The sequence below is a fragment of the Citrus clementina genome, unplaced genomic scaffold (assembly GCF_000493195.1).
Source record: "Citrus clementina cultivar Clemenules unplaced genomic scaffold, Citrus_clementina_v1.0 scaffold_5, whole genome shotgun sequence".
Classification (NCBI taxonomy): domain Eukaryota; kingdom Viridiplantae; phylum Streptophyta; class Magnoliopsida; order Sapindales; family Rutaceae; genus Citrus; species Citrus x clementina.
Window position 1 is genome coordinate 3,013,576 of NW_006262201.1, and position 13,314 is coordinate 3,026,889.

The 13,314-nt window shown below is 31.2% G+C and overlaps 1 long non-coding RNA gene across 2 annotated transcripts; it reads left to right on the forward strand.

Annotated features, from left to right (window-relative positions):
- The first annotated feature begins 5,914 nt into the window (after nt 1-5,914).
- On the forward strand, nt 5,915-12,062 carry LOC112097704. 2 transcript variants are annotated; one of them, XR_002905202.1, is made up of 5 exons: nt 5,915-6,717; nt 7,394-7,455; nt 9,593-9,642; nt 10,627-10,783; nt 11,790-12,062. It is a non-coding gene; the product is annotated as an uncharacterized LOC112097704 (long non-coding RNA). The 2 variants fall into 2 exon arrangements; XR_002905201.1 differs by lacking the exons at nt 10,627-10,783; nt 11,790-12,062 and having other exon boundaries at nt 9,593-9,754.
- Nucleotides 12,063-13,314: the final 1,252 nt, after the last annotated feature.

The following is a 13,314-nucleotide window of genomic DNA, read 5'->3' on the forward strand; positions in this document are numbered from 1 at the left end:
ATGAGATTAACTAAGTATTTATGATAATTAAATAACTCATACCAAATAGGCATATAATTATAAAATGATATACTTTAATAGTTTTCATAGTGATTTGATATTTTGTAATTCTTGTAATAGTTAGGTGATAATAGCTCCTTTTAGAATTATAAAATCATATGTTAGCTTTAATAACAAATTAGAATTGACAACATTGTTGTAATGTAAAAAACATTATTAAATTTAGTTTCACTAAAAGAAAATGTCGTAACACACTTCAAATACATTACATTCCGCCACATCTGTGGCTGAATGTGAACAGACCGTTTGTCTGCTTAATTTAAAGATTCGAATTAGTTGAGTTAATTAACCGTTTGTAGACTTTGAGTTAATAAACCTCAGTTAATTGATAAGAGATGTGATTTCTATCCACCCTGCCATTGCGTTGAGTCAAGCTATTGCTTTTATATTCACCATCCCGGCCCCACTGCAATGCCTTTGGCCTTTTGCCGTTTGCCTCCCTCCCAATGCCTTGTTCACTTCATTTTCATGATGCCTATAAGAACTGCGAGTTAGGCACATACTCCTGAGCAGGTCGGTTTTGTGCAGAAGAAGAAGAGTTGCATTCCGAGATCAATATGATGCATATAAGCTGCCCCTGCCATCCTCGACAGAACTTTGATCCTTCAAGGTACATAAGTACAACTCTCTTACATTTTTAGTTGTTATGAGCTAAATTTTCAATGCATACAGTTCTTTCTTTCGTTCATATGAAGCTTAATTAGTTTTGTCATCTCTTTTGGCATTTCTTACTCGACTATAAACTTAGTTATGAGCACCCTGTGATCTGGAGAGTAAGAGCTAGAACTTGATGGCGACATGTTAGACTAGTGCATGAGGCTTGTTCATGCAGTAATAATTGGTCTTGATGCAGGCAATTTTTTTTTTTTTTAAGCTAAAGAAAGTTAAGTTTTAGAAGATCATTACTTCTTTAAACCCAGTAAGCGTATAAGTTTCTATTCTTTTGGGTTTTGTAGAATTATTCATTTTCTCCTTAATTCCCTTTATCATGCTCTACCATAACTGAGAAGGAAAATGCTAAGTATCAAGAAAAACGAGAGAAGAATGAGAGAATGAAGCATGTGTTGGGAGGAGAGAGAGAGAGAGAAAAAGCTGACAGAAGAGAGAGAGAAGGGGCAATTCTCTCGTCCTTCTCTCGTTGTTCTTGATATTTAACAGCACTCAACTGAGAAACATGGCAGTAGTGGCAGGTCTACAGGTGGGCTACACCGGGCTATAGCCCGGTCTTGATTAGGAAAAAAATTATTTATATCCCTTATATTTTCATTAATTTTATATAATAATATAATTTTTATTATATTTCATGTATGTCCCTAACTTAATTACCCTTATATTTTCATCAATTTTATATTATAGTGGAACTTTTATTTTATTTTCAAATATGTCCTTAATCCAATTATATTTTTTCCATTTGAAATTAGTTACTTATTTATAAAATGATTAAATTGTACATTTATTGAATATATTGAAAACATTAGGGGGACAAATGTTGCTACTGCTTTATTTTAAAATATTCTAATTGAAAAAAATTATGTCAATCTAATATAAAATTTTCACTAATATTAAAAGTATTTACGAAAACAACATGTAATAGCAATTATCAACATTTTGATAAACTTTTTATGTGAATTTTGAGATTTCATTTAATAGTAAGTTAGAAAATAAAATTTGAGTTTTTTTTAAAAGCTTTTCATAAAATAATCATCAGCATATGATTCTTCAAAGAGAGTTAGAGCACCTACCAAAGAAACAACGGCATTTAAATACATTTTAATTAGATGAGTTTAGTTTATTATTGAAATTTTTTACTAACAATATATTTATAATTTTAAAAGATGAATAAATTTTTTAGTTGTTTAATTTATTTAAGCCTACTAATTAAGTACTTGACTTCAAACATTAAAGTTTTACTTGTGAGTTTTAGTTGATTGTAATTACATGTATTGCTTTAATTTTAGCTTAAAATTCTTAATTGATTTATTAATCGTTATATAATTATATTTTATTAAAGGTTGCAATGTCGGATTCCATAATTGAAAAATAGGGTTTTCATATTTGAATTACCTTTTGTTTTCTACTCTTTTTTTATAAGTATTTTCATTTCGAGTACGTATTTATTAGGATAAGGTTCTTCATGTTCCTCTTATTTGATGCACTTCTTCCTACATATGAATTTTTATAATCACTTCAAAATATAATTTTTTTAATTTAGCACCGGGTAATATAAATTCTTGGGTCTGCCCTACATGGCAGAGCATGATGAATATTATTATTTAATAATAATAATAATAATCAAACCAACAGAAAGAATGATTCGTAGATGATCAATCAACATTACTTAATCAAGAAATAACACAAGAACATCAAGATTGAGTCAAAGAGACAAGATTAAACACGGCAAAAATGATCAATTACAAAAAAGCTCACACAACAGGACACAACATAAACAGGAAAATTAATTGACCTCACTCTTCTTAAAATGAGTGTATCTTAAAAAAAAAAGGGAATTATATATCATCTAAACAAAAAATCCTGCAGTTACTCAACATATCAAAGAGTCCACACAATCACTCAATGCAAATTATTTACACCACAATGTTTTGACTTTTATTTACGTAAGTTATTTCAGAGCTGAACTTGATCAAATTAGGAGTTAGGGAGTTTCGAATATTGACTCATTATATTGTAAAGTTCGTAAATATTTCGATTGGTCTGGGTGTTTTTCTCATATATAGGAAGCTTTCCTTTTGATTGTTAAAATTAATTCGATGGTTTTGCAGCGATAACAATTTCATTTCCTCAATTCCATACCCACAAGTTTTTGGATATCTCATCCCGACTTTAGCCACTATTATGGGTGCATATGTACAAGGCACAACTAAGTCATTGATGGAAACTCATAGAGTAAGCTTGTGTGTTTCTCTGGTGGCCATAATCGTCCACTACATTGCGTTTGCTGCCGATAAGATGCCTCGACGCCATCAAGCAAACTTTTCACAGTTATGGGGCCTCATCGCCATTGTCTTTGGATCTCTTTCAGCAGTGTCGTTGGTCTCCACATTTTTCACACAGTCAGTTGCTGACATCATTTGCTACGTTGCATTGAGTTGCACTGCTATTATCATAGTTGTGTACCAATATGTCAGAAAGCTTGTGGATGCTTGTCATTGGCTTTACGACGAAATTTTGGTGCCGTTTTTCAGTAAGATCTTGAATTGGTTTAAAGCTCATTGTTACAACTTCTCTTCCACAAAACAGCAGCAACGCCCGACAGTGTAATTGAAGAAGTTTAATCTTTATTTTAAAATTTCATCCAAGATATTTTACGGAGAGATTCCACTTATGTTTCCATATTTCAATAGATCAAAATATATACTCAATAACATATAGTTTTTCATTCAATAATATACAGTTTATTTGATAATTTTTTAAGATAGTGAAATAGATTGAATTAAATTCTAAGAGTAAATATGTTTGTTGTATATCTCATTTAATATATATATATATTCTTAGTATGCCAATAAAATTGGAACAGGTTTCACTGTCATTCGATTTGTTCCCTAATTTCATGAATTTCAGCTCACTCTCATTCAATAGATCAAAATATATACTCAATAATATATAGTTTGTCATTCAATAATATATAGTTTTTGATAGTGCATTTGTATTAGATTCTTATATGCATTGTTTTATTGTTATTATAAAATATAAATATCTGTATTGTTTGTGTTTTCTTGACGAATTAGAGACTTGATATCAACTGTAAAGGGAGAGTAGTAGATTACTTGGATCACAAGAAGAGTCCACATATTTATTGTTTGTGTTTGGGGTAAGGGCTTCATTTCTATCCGAACATTGGCTCCAAGGATATCCATGAATGACACTTAAAATAAGAAAGAAAGAAAGAAAGAAAGAAATATGTGTTTTGATGTGAATAAAAAATTAATAATAAAATATTTTTCTTGTATCATTATCATTTTATAAATATTTTTTAATTATAAATTTATGAAATAACAAAAATATAAAAAAAATATGTCGTTATTAATTTTTTATTCACATAAAACATATATTTATTTTTAATACTTAAATTTTTTATTTTAATTTTAATTTATATGATTTATTTAATTTATAATAGATATGAATAAATATGTATTTGAAATACTGTTGAAAGTTATTAATTATTATAAAAATAATAGAGAGTATAAAAATAATAGGGAGTAAGTAGATACAATCTTTCAAAAGAAAATTTTAACATTTATTATTTAATAATTTTTCAGGATAGTTAATTTCATTGACTTAAGCGCTTAAATTCTGATAGTAAATATATCCACCGCAATCTCATTTTAAAAGAAAAAAAAAGTTTAACTACCAATAAAATTGGAACATGTGTCATGCCGTTATTAACGTCAAAGCTTTTGACTATATTAACGTACTTAACTAATTATACATCTTTTTCGAAAAAATAAAAACTAATTATACATCTTTTTTTTTTAAATGAGAACTATTGCTCATGATGATATTTACAATCATATATATATTGAGACCCGTTTATATTAATTTTGATATGACATCGCTCAGATTTGTAACCCTCTCAAATATTCGAGGGACGTCAACTTCCATCTTGATAGAAAGACTGCCTTCACTTAAGCTCTGAGATTCTAAAGAAAGAAATTTAAATTAAATCTCTACAATACGCTCTGCAGAGACTCGAACACCTTTCCTTACATTTATGTTGGAATGGTTCTAGCCACTTGGGCTAACTAATTATACATCTAAATGTGAAGAAATTAGCAAAGAATAAACTTTAAAATTTCCTAGTACTTGGAATTCGGGAAAAAAAAAAAGGTAAATTTCAGTAGCTCTCGGCCCCGCACTTCCGTCACAATCATTTGAAATTCTATAATCTCAGTTTCAATGAAGACGAAGAGGCTTGGTTTAAATCTCGGCTTTCATCATGCATTTTCAGGTTTAATTTCAGTTAATCTCACCAAATTTGATGGATTTGTTCCCTAATTTCATGAATGTCAGCTCTCACTTTCATTCGATCGAAGAAGCTTTCACTTTCGTTTGAAATTTTTTGATCTCGATCGGTTTCACTGTAAAGGAAGAGGTTTGGTTTTAATCTCGCTTTTATTCAAGAATTTCATGTTTGTATGCGTTTAATCACACCAAAGTTGATGTGTTTCTCCTGTAATTTATGGTTAGGGATCTAATTTATGCCTCTTGATTTAAAAAATTTAGGTTTGGGCTTTGATTATTTGATTATTAATTTTGTAGCGTTTGGATACTGTTGAAGAGAGTGAATTAATCCACATTAAGAATGTATTGGAACTATTAGGCTCAAACCAGATGGCTTCTGTTTACTAAGCAATACAAGAATTGAGTGATAATTAGTTCTGCTTATGTTTTGCTGAAACTAGATGGGTTCTGTTTACTAACTTATCTGTATTATCATCTTTTTTAAGTCATTCTTTAAGCTAAATTAGGGTATTAGAAACAGAGCTGGGAAAGAAATTAGTACCTGCATTCATTTTAGTGGATCTTGGACCAGCTTGTTCATTCATATACAACTATTAGAGTTGCACAGCTCTGTTCATATGCCCCCAGTGTTGGCCACAGCTGTCTTGTGTGCATGGAATTTAGAGAATCAATAAATTTAAGTGTAGACTATTATTTCCTTCCTTCTACGATATGTCCAATGAACCACATTTTTCAATTACACTTTTTCCCCCCCTCAAAAATACATATCCTTCCTAGTAATTTTCCAACGGATCTCATTTGTTTTCTCGCTAATACATTTTTTGCGGGTTAGAGGTGCCTCAAAAGCAATTACTCAAGGAGAGATGTGGCTTTGGCATGGATTATGTTGGATATTTAGTCTTTTTCTTATGGAACTAATGACACATCTATTTTATTACAATGCCTTTCCAATCAGGGTGAGTTTATCAGAAAGGATAGGCTTCATGTTGGGACATCTTTTGATCTCCATTTTTTGTCTAGTAACTAATTTGTTCAATATTTTTCTTGTGGCATGTGGGGACTGTTATCTCCTTTGGATGTACTCATCATTGTATATGGTGTAAATGGTGATCTTCATCACCTTAATTTTTTATATGTGGATTCGAGGCTTCTTACATGCTTATGTGAATCTTTTTTTAGCACGATCATTTCATAAATGTTACTCTATGGCTTCCAGAATTTCTGAAGATTTTTTCATGGAATATTCTATGTTTTACCTTTCAAGGGGTTAAAAGTGAGAAATGAATTAATTGGACTCTGGAAATTTGTGTAGCTATTCTGTGGCCTAGTAGCTCTTAGAATTTTACAAAACCCCCTTTCCTTGTTATTTGATTCCCTCTCATATTTGGTATGCTGAATTACAGGTCTATCAATGGAATCTTAGATTATATGTTATGTGGTTTTCAGATTTGCCTATATTGTACTTAGATGGTATTATGAGCAAATTGCTAGTGCTACTTCAGGTATATTGACAGAACAATCAACACCCGACTTATAATACATACGTTTATATCAGATTTACTTTAATGAACGAACAATGACTTCCTCTAAATTTTTCTTTTTTGGTGCCACAATGGAAAACAAATAGTGCAAGAAGGTGTATTAATTGCCTTGGCATCAGTTGCTGACTCATCTCAGGTATTCTATAAAATATGCTTTAATTAGAAGTTATTACTTATAGAAACCTGTCTGACAGGATGATCTGTTTTTGGAGTAGCTACTCGGATGGAAACTTCTTTAAAACGGGAAAAAAAAAATAGGGAAGCAAAGTTTATGTGGAATTAAAAGAAAAGGTATCTACAAAAGTGAACAATCCGTTGCTCCGTATAATACCAGCTTCTGCATTTGAAGTTCTCTGTTTTTTTTTTTTTTTTTGGTTGAAAAGAATATTTCTAGATACATATAATGCTCTTTACTGTCTGTTCACCTAATTTAACTAATTTTGAAGGCTGTAGATTTTATTAATGAGAAACCAGGAGTCCGTCCCTGTATTGATTACCACAACAGCTGTTGGTTGCTGTGGTTTGTTTTTAACACAAGAACTTACAATTTTGAGCTTCATTTTATCCAAAAACCTAACTTTCAAAGTTTTCAGACTAACCATTCTTTCTCCACTAAATCAGAAAACATATGATCAGTAATGAACTTAGAGATTCAGTATCTTAATTTAGTGTAAGTAGCCCTACTATATAACGAATTCAGTCTTCTGATTCTGCAATTCAAGTTTTCTTGATAAGTTTACTTTTTTATTTTTTCTTTTTTCTCCTCAAAATGTAACTAATTTTCTTTATCTTCAACTTTCTTCAATGCTCAGGAACCAGTGAAACCAAAGTATTTGATGAGAGCAGCTCACTGGGAAGTGATTACTTGACTGAGGTAAGAGCCTGATTTCTATAAACAGTACAAAAAGCCTTTGCGGATGACTTGCACAGATTTTAAAATAGTCGCAACGTAAATATAGATTTATTGCCATTTAGATTTTAGACTTTTAAGAAGCAAATAAATAATTAATTAAAGAAAGTTGCTTTATCAGGCTAAATTCATATTATTTTTAAAATTTGAAAATCATCATAAAAAATTTAAAGTTTCTCTCTCCCTCTCTTACTCTCAGTCTTGTTCAACCCTTCGCCTCCCAGCCTTGCTCGATAGTAATTTATTGATTTCAGTTTTAGGTAAGCTTCTGTCACTGCAACTTTTGGTCGTTAAATTTTGTTATTGCATAGATCTTAATAGGTCAAATTGAAGTGGAGAAAGTTGCTGATCGTAAAGCTGATTCTGAAAGCACTTCTTCACTTTTTCAGTATGATTTTACAGATTCAGTATGTAATTGAAGGTCTAAAGCAATGATTTAGAATGATTTAGAGTATTTAGATGAATGGTTTAAATTAATCCATCAAAGTTGTGGTTTATACACATGGATCATCATGGGAACATCTAATTAGATAATATATTTTTACTTTTTATCCTTCTTTTCTATTTTAAATATATATGTGCGTGTGTGTGTGTAAAAATATAAGAAAATTCTCATGCGTGGTTGTCCGCACAAATGGCATGAATTTTCATGTGGATTTAGGTTGTGAAAGCCTTTTACACTGGCATGAAACCCTAAGTCTGCACAAAAATACGTGCGAGCACTTTATATATATATATGGCGAGGAGACTGGATGAGGAATACAACTCTTTGTTCAAAGTTGTATTAGTCTGCAATTGAGGAGTAGGCAAATTGAAATTACTTTCCTGATTTACTTGTAATGAGTTCTGTTTAGAGTCCAATTCTACTAGTCGCGTCAAATTCACCATCTTTACTCTTCAAGTAACTATTCATCTTACTCTATACTTCATCTTAATTACAGTAATTAATTTATTAATTTTTTAAGATCTAGTAGAAGTAATTAGTTTTATCAAATTTTTAATTTGATTTCCAGATTAGGATAATTTAGATTCATGTCAATTGGAAGTGATTCAATTTTTTATCTGATTTTGTTGTTGATGTGTAATTACTATTAGTATGATGATTAATTTGTGATTTTAACTTATAATTTGGTTATTGATTTAGTTTATATGAGATTTAATTGGATCTATCGTTGCGAGATTGTAATTCACATGAAATGACTTTTTTTGTTTAATTTAAAGTTGAATGCTTTTTGAGTTTTTTGAAAAAGAATGCTTTATAATTTTAATCTGAATATTTTGGGCCACGATTTAAATGATTAATTTTATGTGGTAAGGGAAGTGGCAGTGCCAAATTGTGGACAGATACTTATTGGGGTGAAAAAGTTTGGGATTTCAATTATTGGACGTAATTTATTCATCAAGTTAAAATCGGATCCGGCCAATTTTGTCATTGAATTGGATAATTAGATCGGCATTTGGCGTTTACTTGTATGTATGAGTAGGGCTGTTCTCTGTATGTTGGAGTTGGTGATGCAAGTTGAAACTAACCTGAAGTTGACTTTTGGCATGTTAGAGTTGAATTGGAATTGCAATTAACTCATTAAGAGAAACTTATGAGCCATGTGGTTTTTTCATTGAATTAGATGATTAGATCAGCATTCGATGTTTACTTGGAGATGTGAGTAAGACTGTTCTCCATATGTTAAATCAGGTTGAAAAAATTACTTACTGAATTGTTGTGGGTGCAATTCATCTTTTGAAACATTTAAGATTTTTTGCCATTATGTTACTATCCTGTGGTTTTCTAAGGTACAATGAGACATTAAAAAAGACATAATATCTTAATCACTTCTACCTACAAGTGCACATAACTTTGTAGGTTTTGAATTCAAGGAACAAAATAGTAAGTCTAGGGCATAATATTTGAAAACACGTGTAAAATGGATTGAATTGCTGTAAGATCTGTCCAAATTAAACAGTCTAAACCAATTCACAGGCTTGTGGGAATAAAGAATATATATATTTATTTTTCTAGCAACTTCAGAGTCATTGAAAAATGGAAATTTTGTCTCAAAGCAGCTTTTTGTTGTATGATTAAAGAGAAATGTGTGATTTTCAGGTTGAAGGAAGGCGAAGGACAACAAAAGCTCAGAAATGGCACACTTAGAGGTGGTAAAAATACCCGCCTAGTCCGGACTCGGATCGTACCCGGGCGTTGTGGGCCGGGTATTACCGGCCCGGGTATGAAGTCGGGTCGGTCTTGGGCATCACTTGATAAACCCGGAACCCAAATTTTATTAAAAAAATATTATAAAATATATATTATTTTAAATATTTATATTTATTTGACTCGTTTATTATACATATATAAAGTTTTAAACACTTAAAATTTATATTTTTATGTCAAATTTTATTGAAATAAATTTAAAACTTATAAAATTACAAAAAATAAAAAATATATACACATATAATATTAGAAAATATAAAAATTTGGGTACCCGGATTAAAACCTGGCCCGGACTCGGACTCGGACCGATTGCATCCGGGCAAGGTCCGATCATTGCAATACCTGCACCCGGCCCGGGGATTGCCATCCCTAGGCACACTGCAGGGCATGAGGGATATAGATAGGAGCGCGTTTGGAGTGCTCTTTTAGTTTATGATGTGACAAAATCAACAACATTTGAAAACGTTAGCCGGCGGCTGAAGTATCTGAGGGAGGGTAATTATCAGAAACCTCCCCTGAGGTTTAGCGTATTCTTAGTTTGATAGTATCAATGTATTCTCAACCACCTCCCCTGACGTTTGTAGACCATTTCGTATAAGTTGATTTGGTGAGGGCAAAATGGTAATAGAACTCTTTAATATAAAAAAGTTCAAACAAAAGTGAAAATATCACATTGGAATGAGGGCAATATGGTAATGAAATTCTTTAATGATAATAAAATTCAAACAAAAGCGAAGATATCACGTTGGGTTCTAGAATTGATGTGAAATTTTTTAATATCCATTGTGTAAAATTGGAAGCAAGAGTTTAACCAACATACTATCACTAAAAATTAAAAAAAAAAAAAACAAAATGGATACCTTCTTTCTCCAACCAAAGTTACGAAAAGTAAATCCTCTTTCGTCTTCTCTACAATGTTTTAACAGAAAAATTGTGCCATGATTTGGAGATAATGATGACGAAGCCGAAGATGCCAACATTAAAGACAGCTGAATCGCGACCGTCAGGTGTAAGGAAGCTGATCAGCAGTGAGTTTCGCCGTCGACCCACTGACAATCTTAATTTGCCCGAGCCACGAATGAGGTATGAAAATGGCTTATTACGGTGCATGTTAGTTTTATTAGATGGATTTAGTCAATTTGGTAAAATATGAATAATGGGTCTCGAAATTTTTTTGGGAGTGTTTTTGTTGCTTTGATTTTTTTCTATCGATTGGTGTTAGTTGTAGATAATGGTTGCTGTCAATGTATGTTTACTTCATTTTGATTGAATATGGCTCGTGATTTTTTATGCTACCTTGTGTATGAATGAAAATGAGTTTGAAAAATTTGTTATTGTTGAAGCTAGTGCCACTAATTGTTGAACATGGATTTACGGTAGTTTTTGTTAAAATTGAATATTGGAGACAACTTGTTGGGATAATTGATTTAGGTTTTTATCTTAATCATGGTATGGACATGTCTTGGGTTGAAAAAATGTCATGGATTGTTGCATTATCTCGCACTGAAGCAGTGAGCTTAAACAATAGGGTTTGGAGTCATTGCTTTGTTGTAGTTGTTTATCTTTATAATTCAAGCAAAATAAGCTTCAACAATGAAGATGCTTTAAATTAAGGCTGTAATGGTTATCAAATGCGAAGAAGTAGTTTGATTAGTGGCATAGAAATTGTTTTGAGCTCATTTTTATTGTAGTTATATTAAAGATGTAATTGCATGCTGAGGATAGCTTGAAGTGTATAGTTTGTTTGCTGTCAAAGTGGCCAAATGTGAATTTTTTTTTTTTTTTTTTGGTTACAATCTAGAGCTTATATTAATTAATCTGTTCAGAACCTAATCTTACATGTTTTGAACATTTACCAATTCCTTCTCATTGAACCATTTTTCATCCTTATTTACATGGACATTGAGGCTGTGGTTAACGGAGAAATGCTTAAAGTTTGGTCTGTAATTTCTGAGCAGTACACTTTAAAGAAGTTGTGAGAGGACATTAAAGATATTTTCAATGTAATCACTTTGATTTGGCGCCAAAACAGACCCAGAATTACTTACCAACAATTCTTTAATATGTGTAAACAATTTTTTTTTTTCAGCCTAGGGGTATTTTGGTCATTTTATTAAGCAACAATCCGGCAAACAAATGGTCTACAGACGTCAGGGGAGGTGGTTGAAAATATGTCGATACAATCTATCAAACTGAGAATACGCTAAACCTCAGGGGAGGTTTTTGATAATTACCCATGTGAGGGACCATGCGGGCTAGAGGTGGCAAAAATACCTGTCCGGTCCGGACTCAGATCGTATTCGGGCGTTGTAGGCTGGGTATGAAGTCGGGTCGGTCTTGAACATCACTTGATAAACTTGAAACCCGGATTTTATTAAAAAAATATTATAAAATATATGTTATTTTAAATATTTATATTTATTTGACTCATTTATTATACATATATAAAGTTTTAAACACTTAAAGTTTATATTTTCATGTCAAATTTTATTGAAATAAATTTAAAACTTATAAAATTACTAAAAAATAAAAAATATATACATATAATATTAAAAAATATAAAATTCGGATACCCGGATTAAAACCCGGCCCGAATCCGGATCGATTGCATCCGGGCAAGGTCTGGTCATTGCAATATCCGGACCCGGCCCGACGTTTTGCCATCCCTAATGCAGACTCCAACATTGTGATCATTATGATCGGCAACAGGATTATTGTTTAAACTTGTTTTTATTTAATTTTTGTTAACAATGTTATATTTGAATTATCCTCCTTAATTGTTGTTGAGATATTAGAATTATTTTGTTATTGTAAGAAATAATTCAATGGGCCACTCCAATTCATAATAAACCAAAAATTTGTCATAATTCACACAAATTAAAGCATTGCATTTGCATATAAATTCAATTAATATTATTCACAATCTTACTAGATGAACAAAAAAAAGAAACAAAACAAAAATTATATTAAAAAATAGTTACTAATAATGGAAAATAAAATGGATATACGTTGCAATTGATGCACCATATTCAGTATTCACACCCGTTACGTTTAAGAAATAAATTGAGTAAATTTGAGACCCACAAAGTTGTCGACTTAATTTGAGATTAAGATCATGTTTGTAATTGAAGTACTGTATCTTTTAAGTTACAGTTGTTGTAGAAAAAAATTATAACGATCAAATAAAAATTAATAATATGTAGTAAATATAAATTTTAAAAAATAATTTTGATAAAATTATTAAAGATATAATAAATTTTTTATTATATAAGTGAAAAATCATATCAACATACCTTCTAAGCTACACCAGTTAGTATTTATCAAATATTTTAATGCTGTTACTTTCAAGGTACAACTGTCTCATCTCAATCTCAAACACACCCTCAGATTCCCATTATGCTAGAAGAATGTGATTTAAATGTTGAACAAACTTAAAGCGGGAATTAAAAAGAAAAAAAAGAAACAAAGCAGCATCTTGTGACCACCATGACTAAATTTCATTTTCCTCGCATTTTCATCCCTACTAAGCTCCCATCAAGAATTTCAAAACCAACTGTCCATCTTTGTCTTTCTCTTTTTTTAGTTATGCGCCCCCCCCCCCCCCCCCCCCCCCC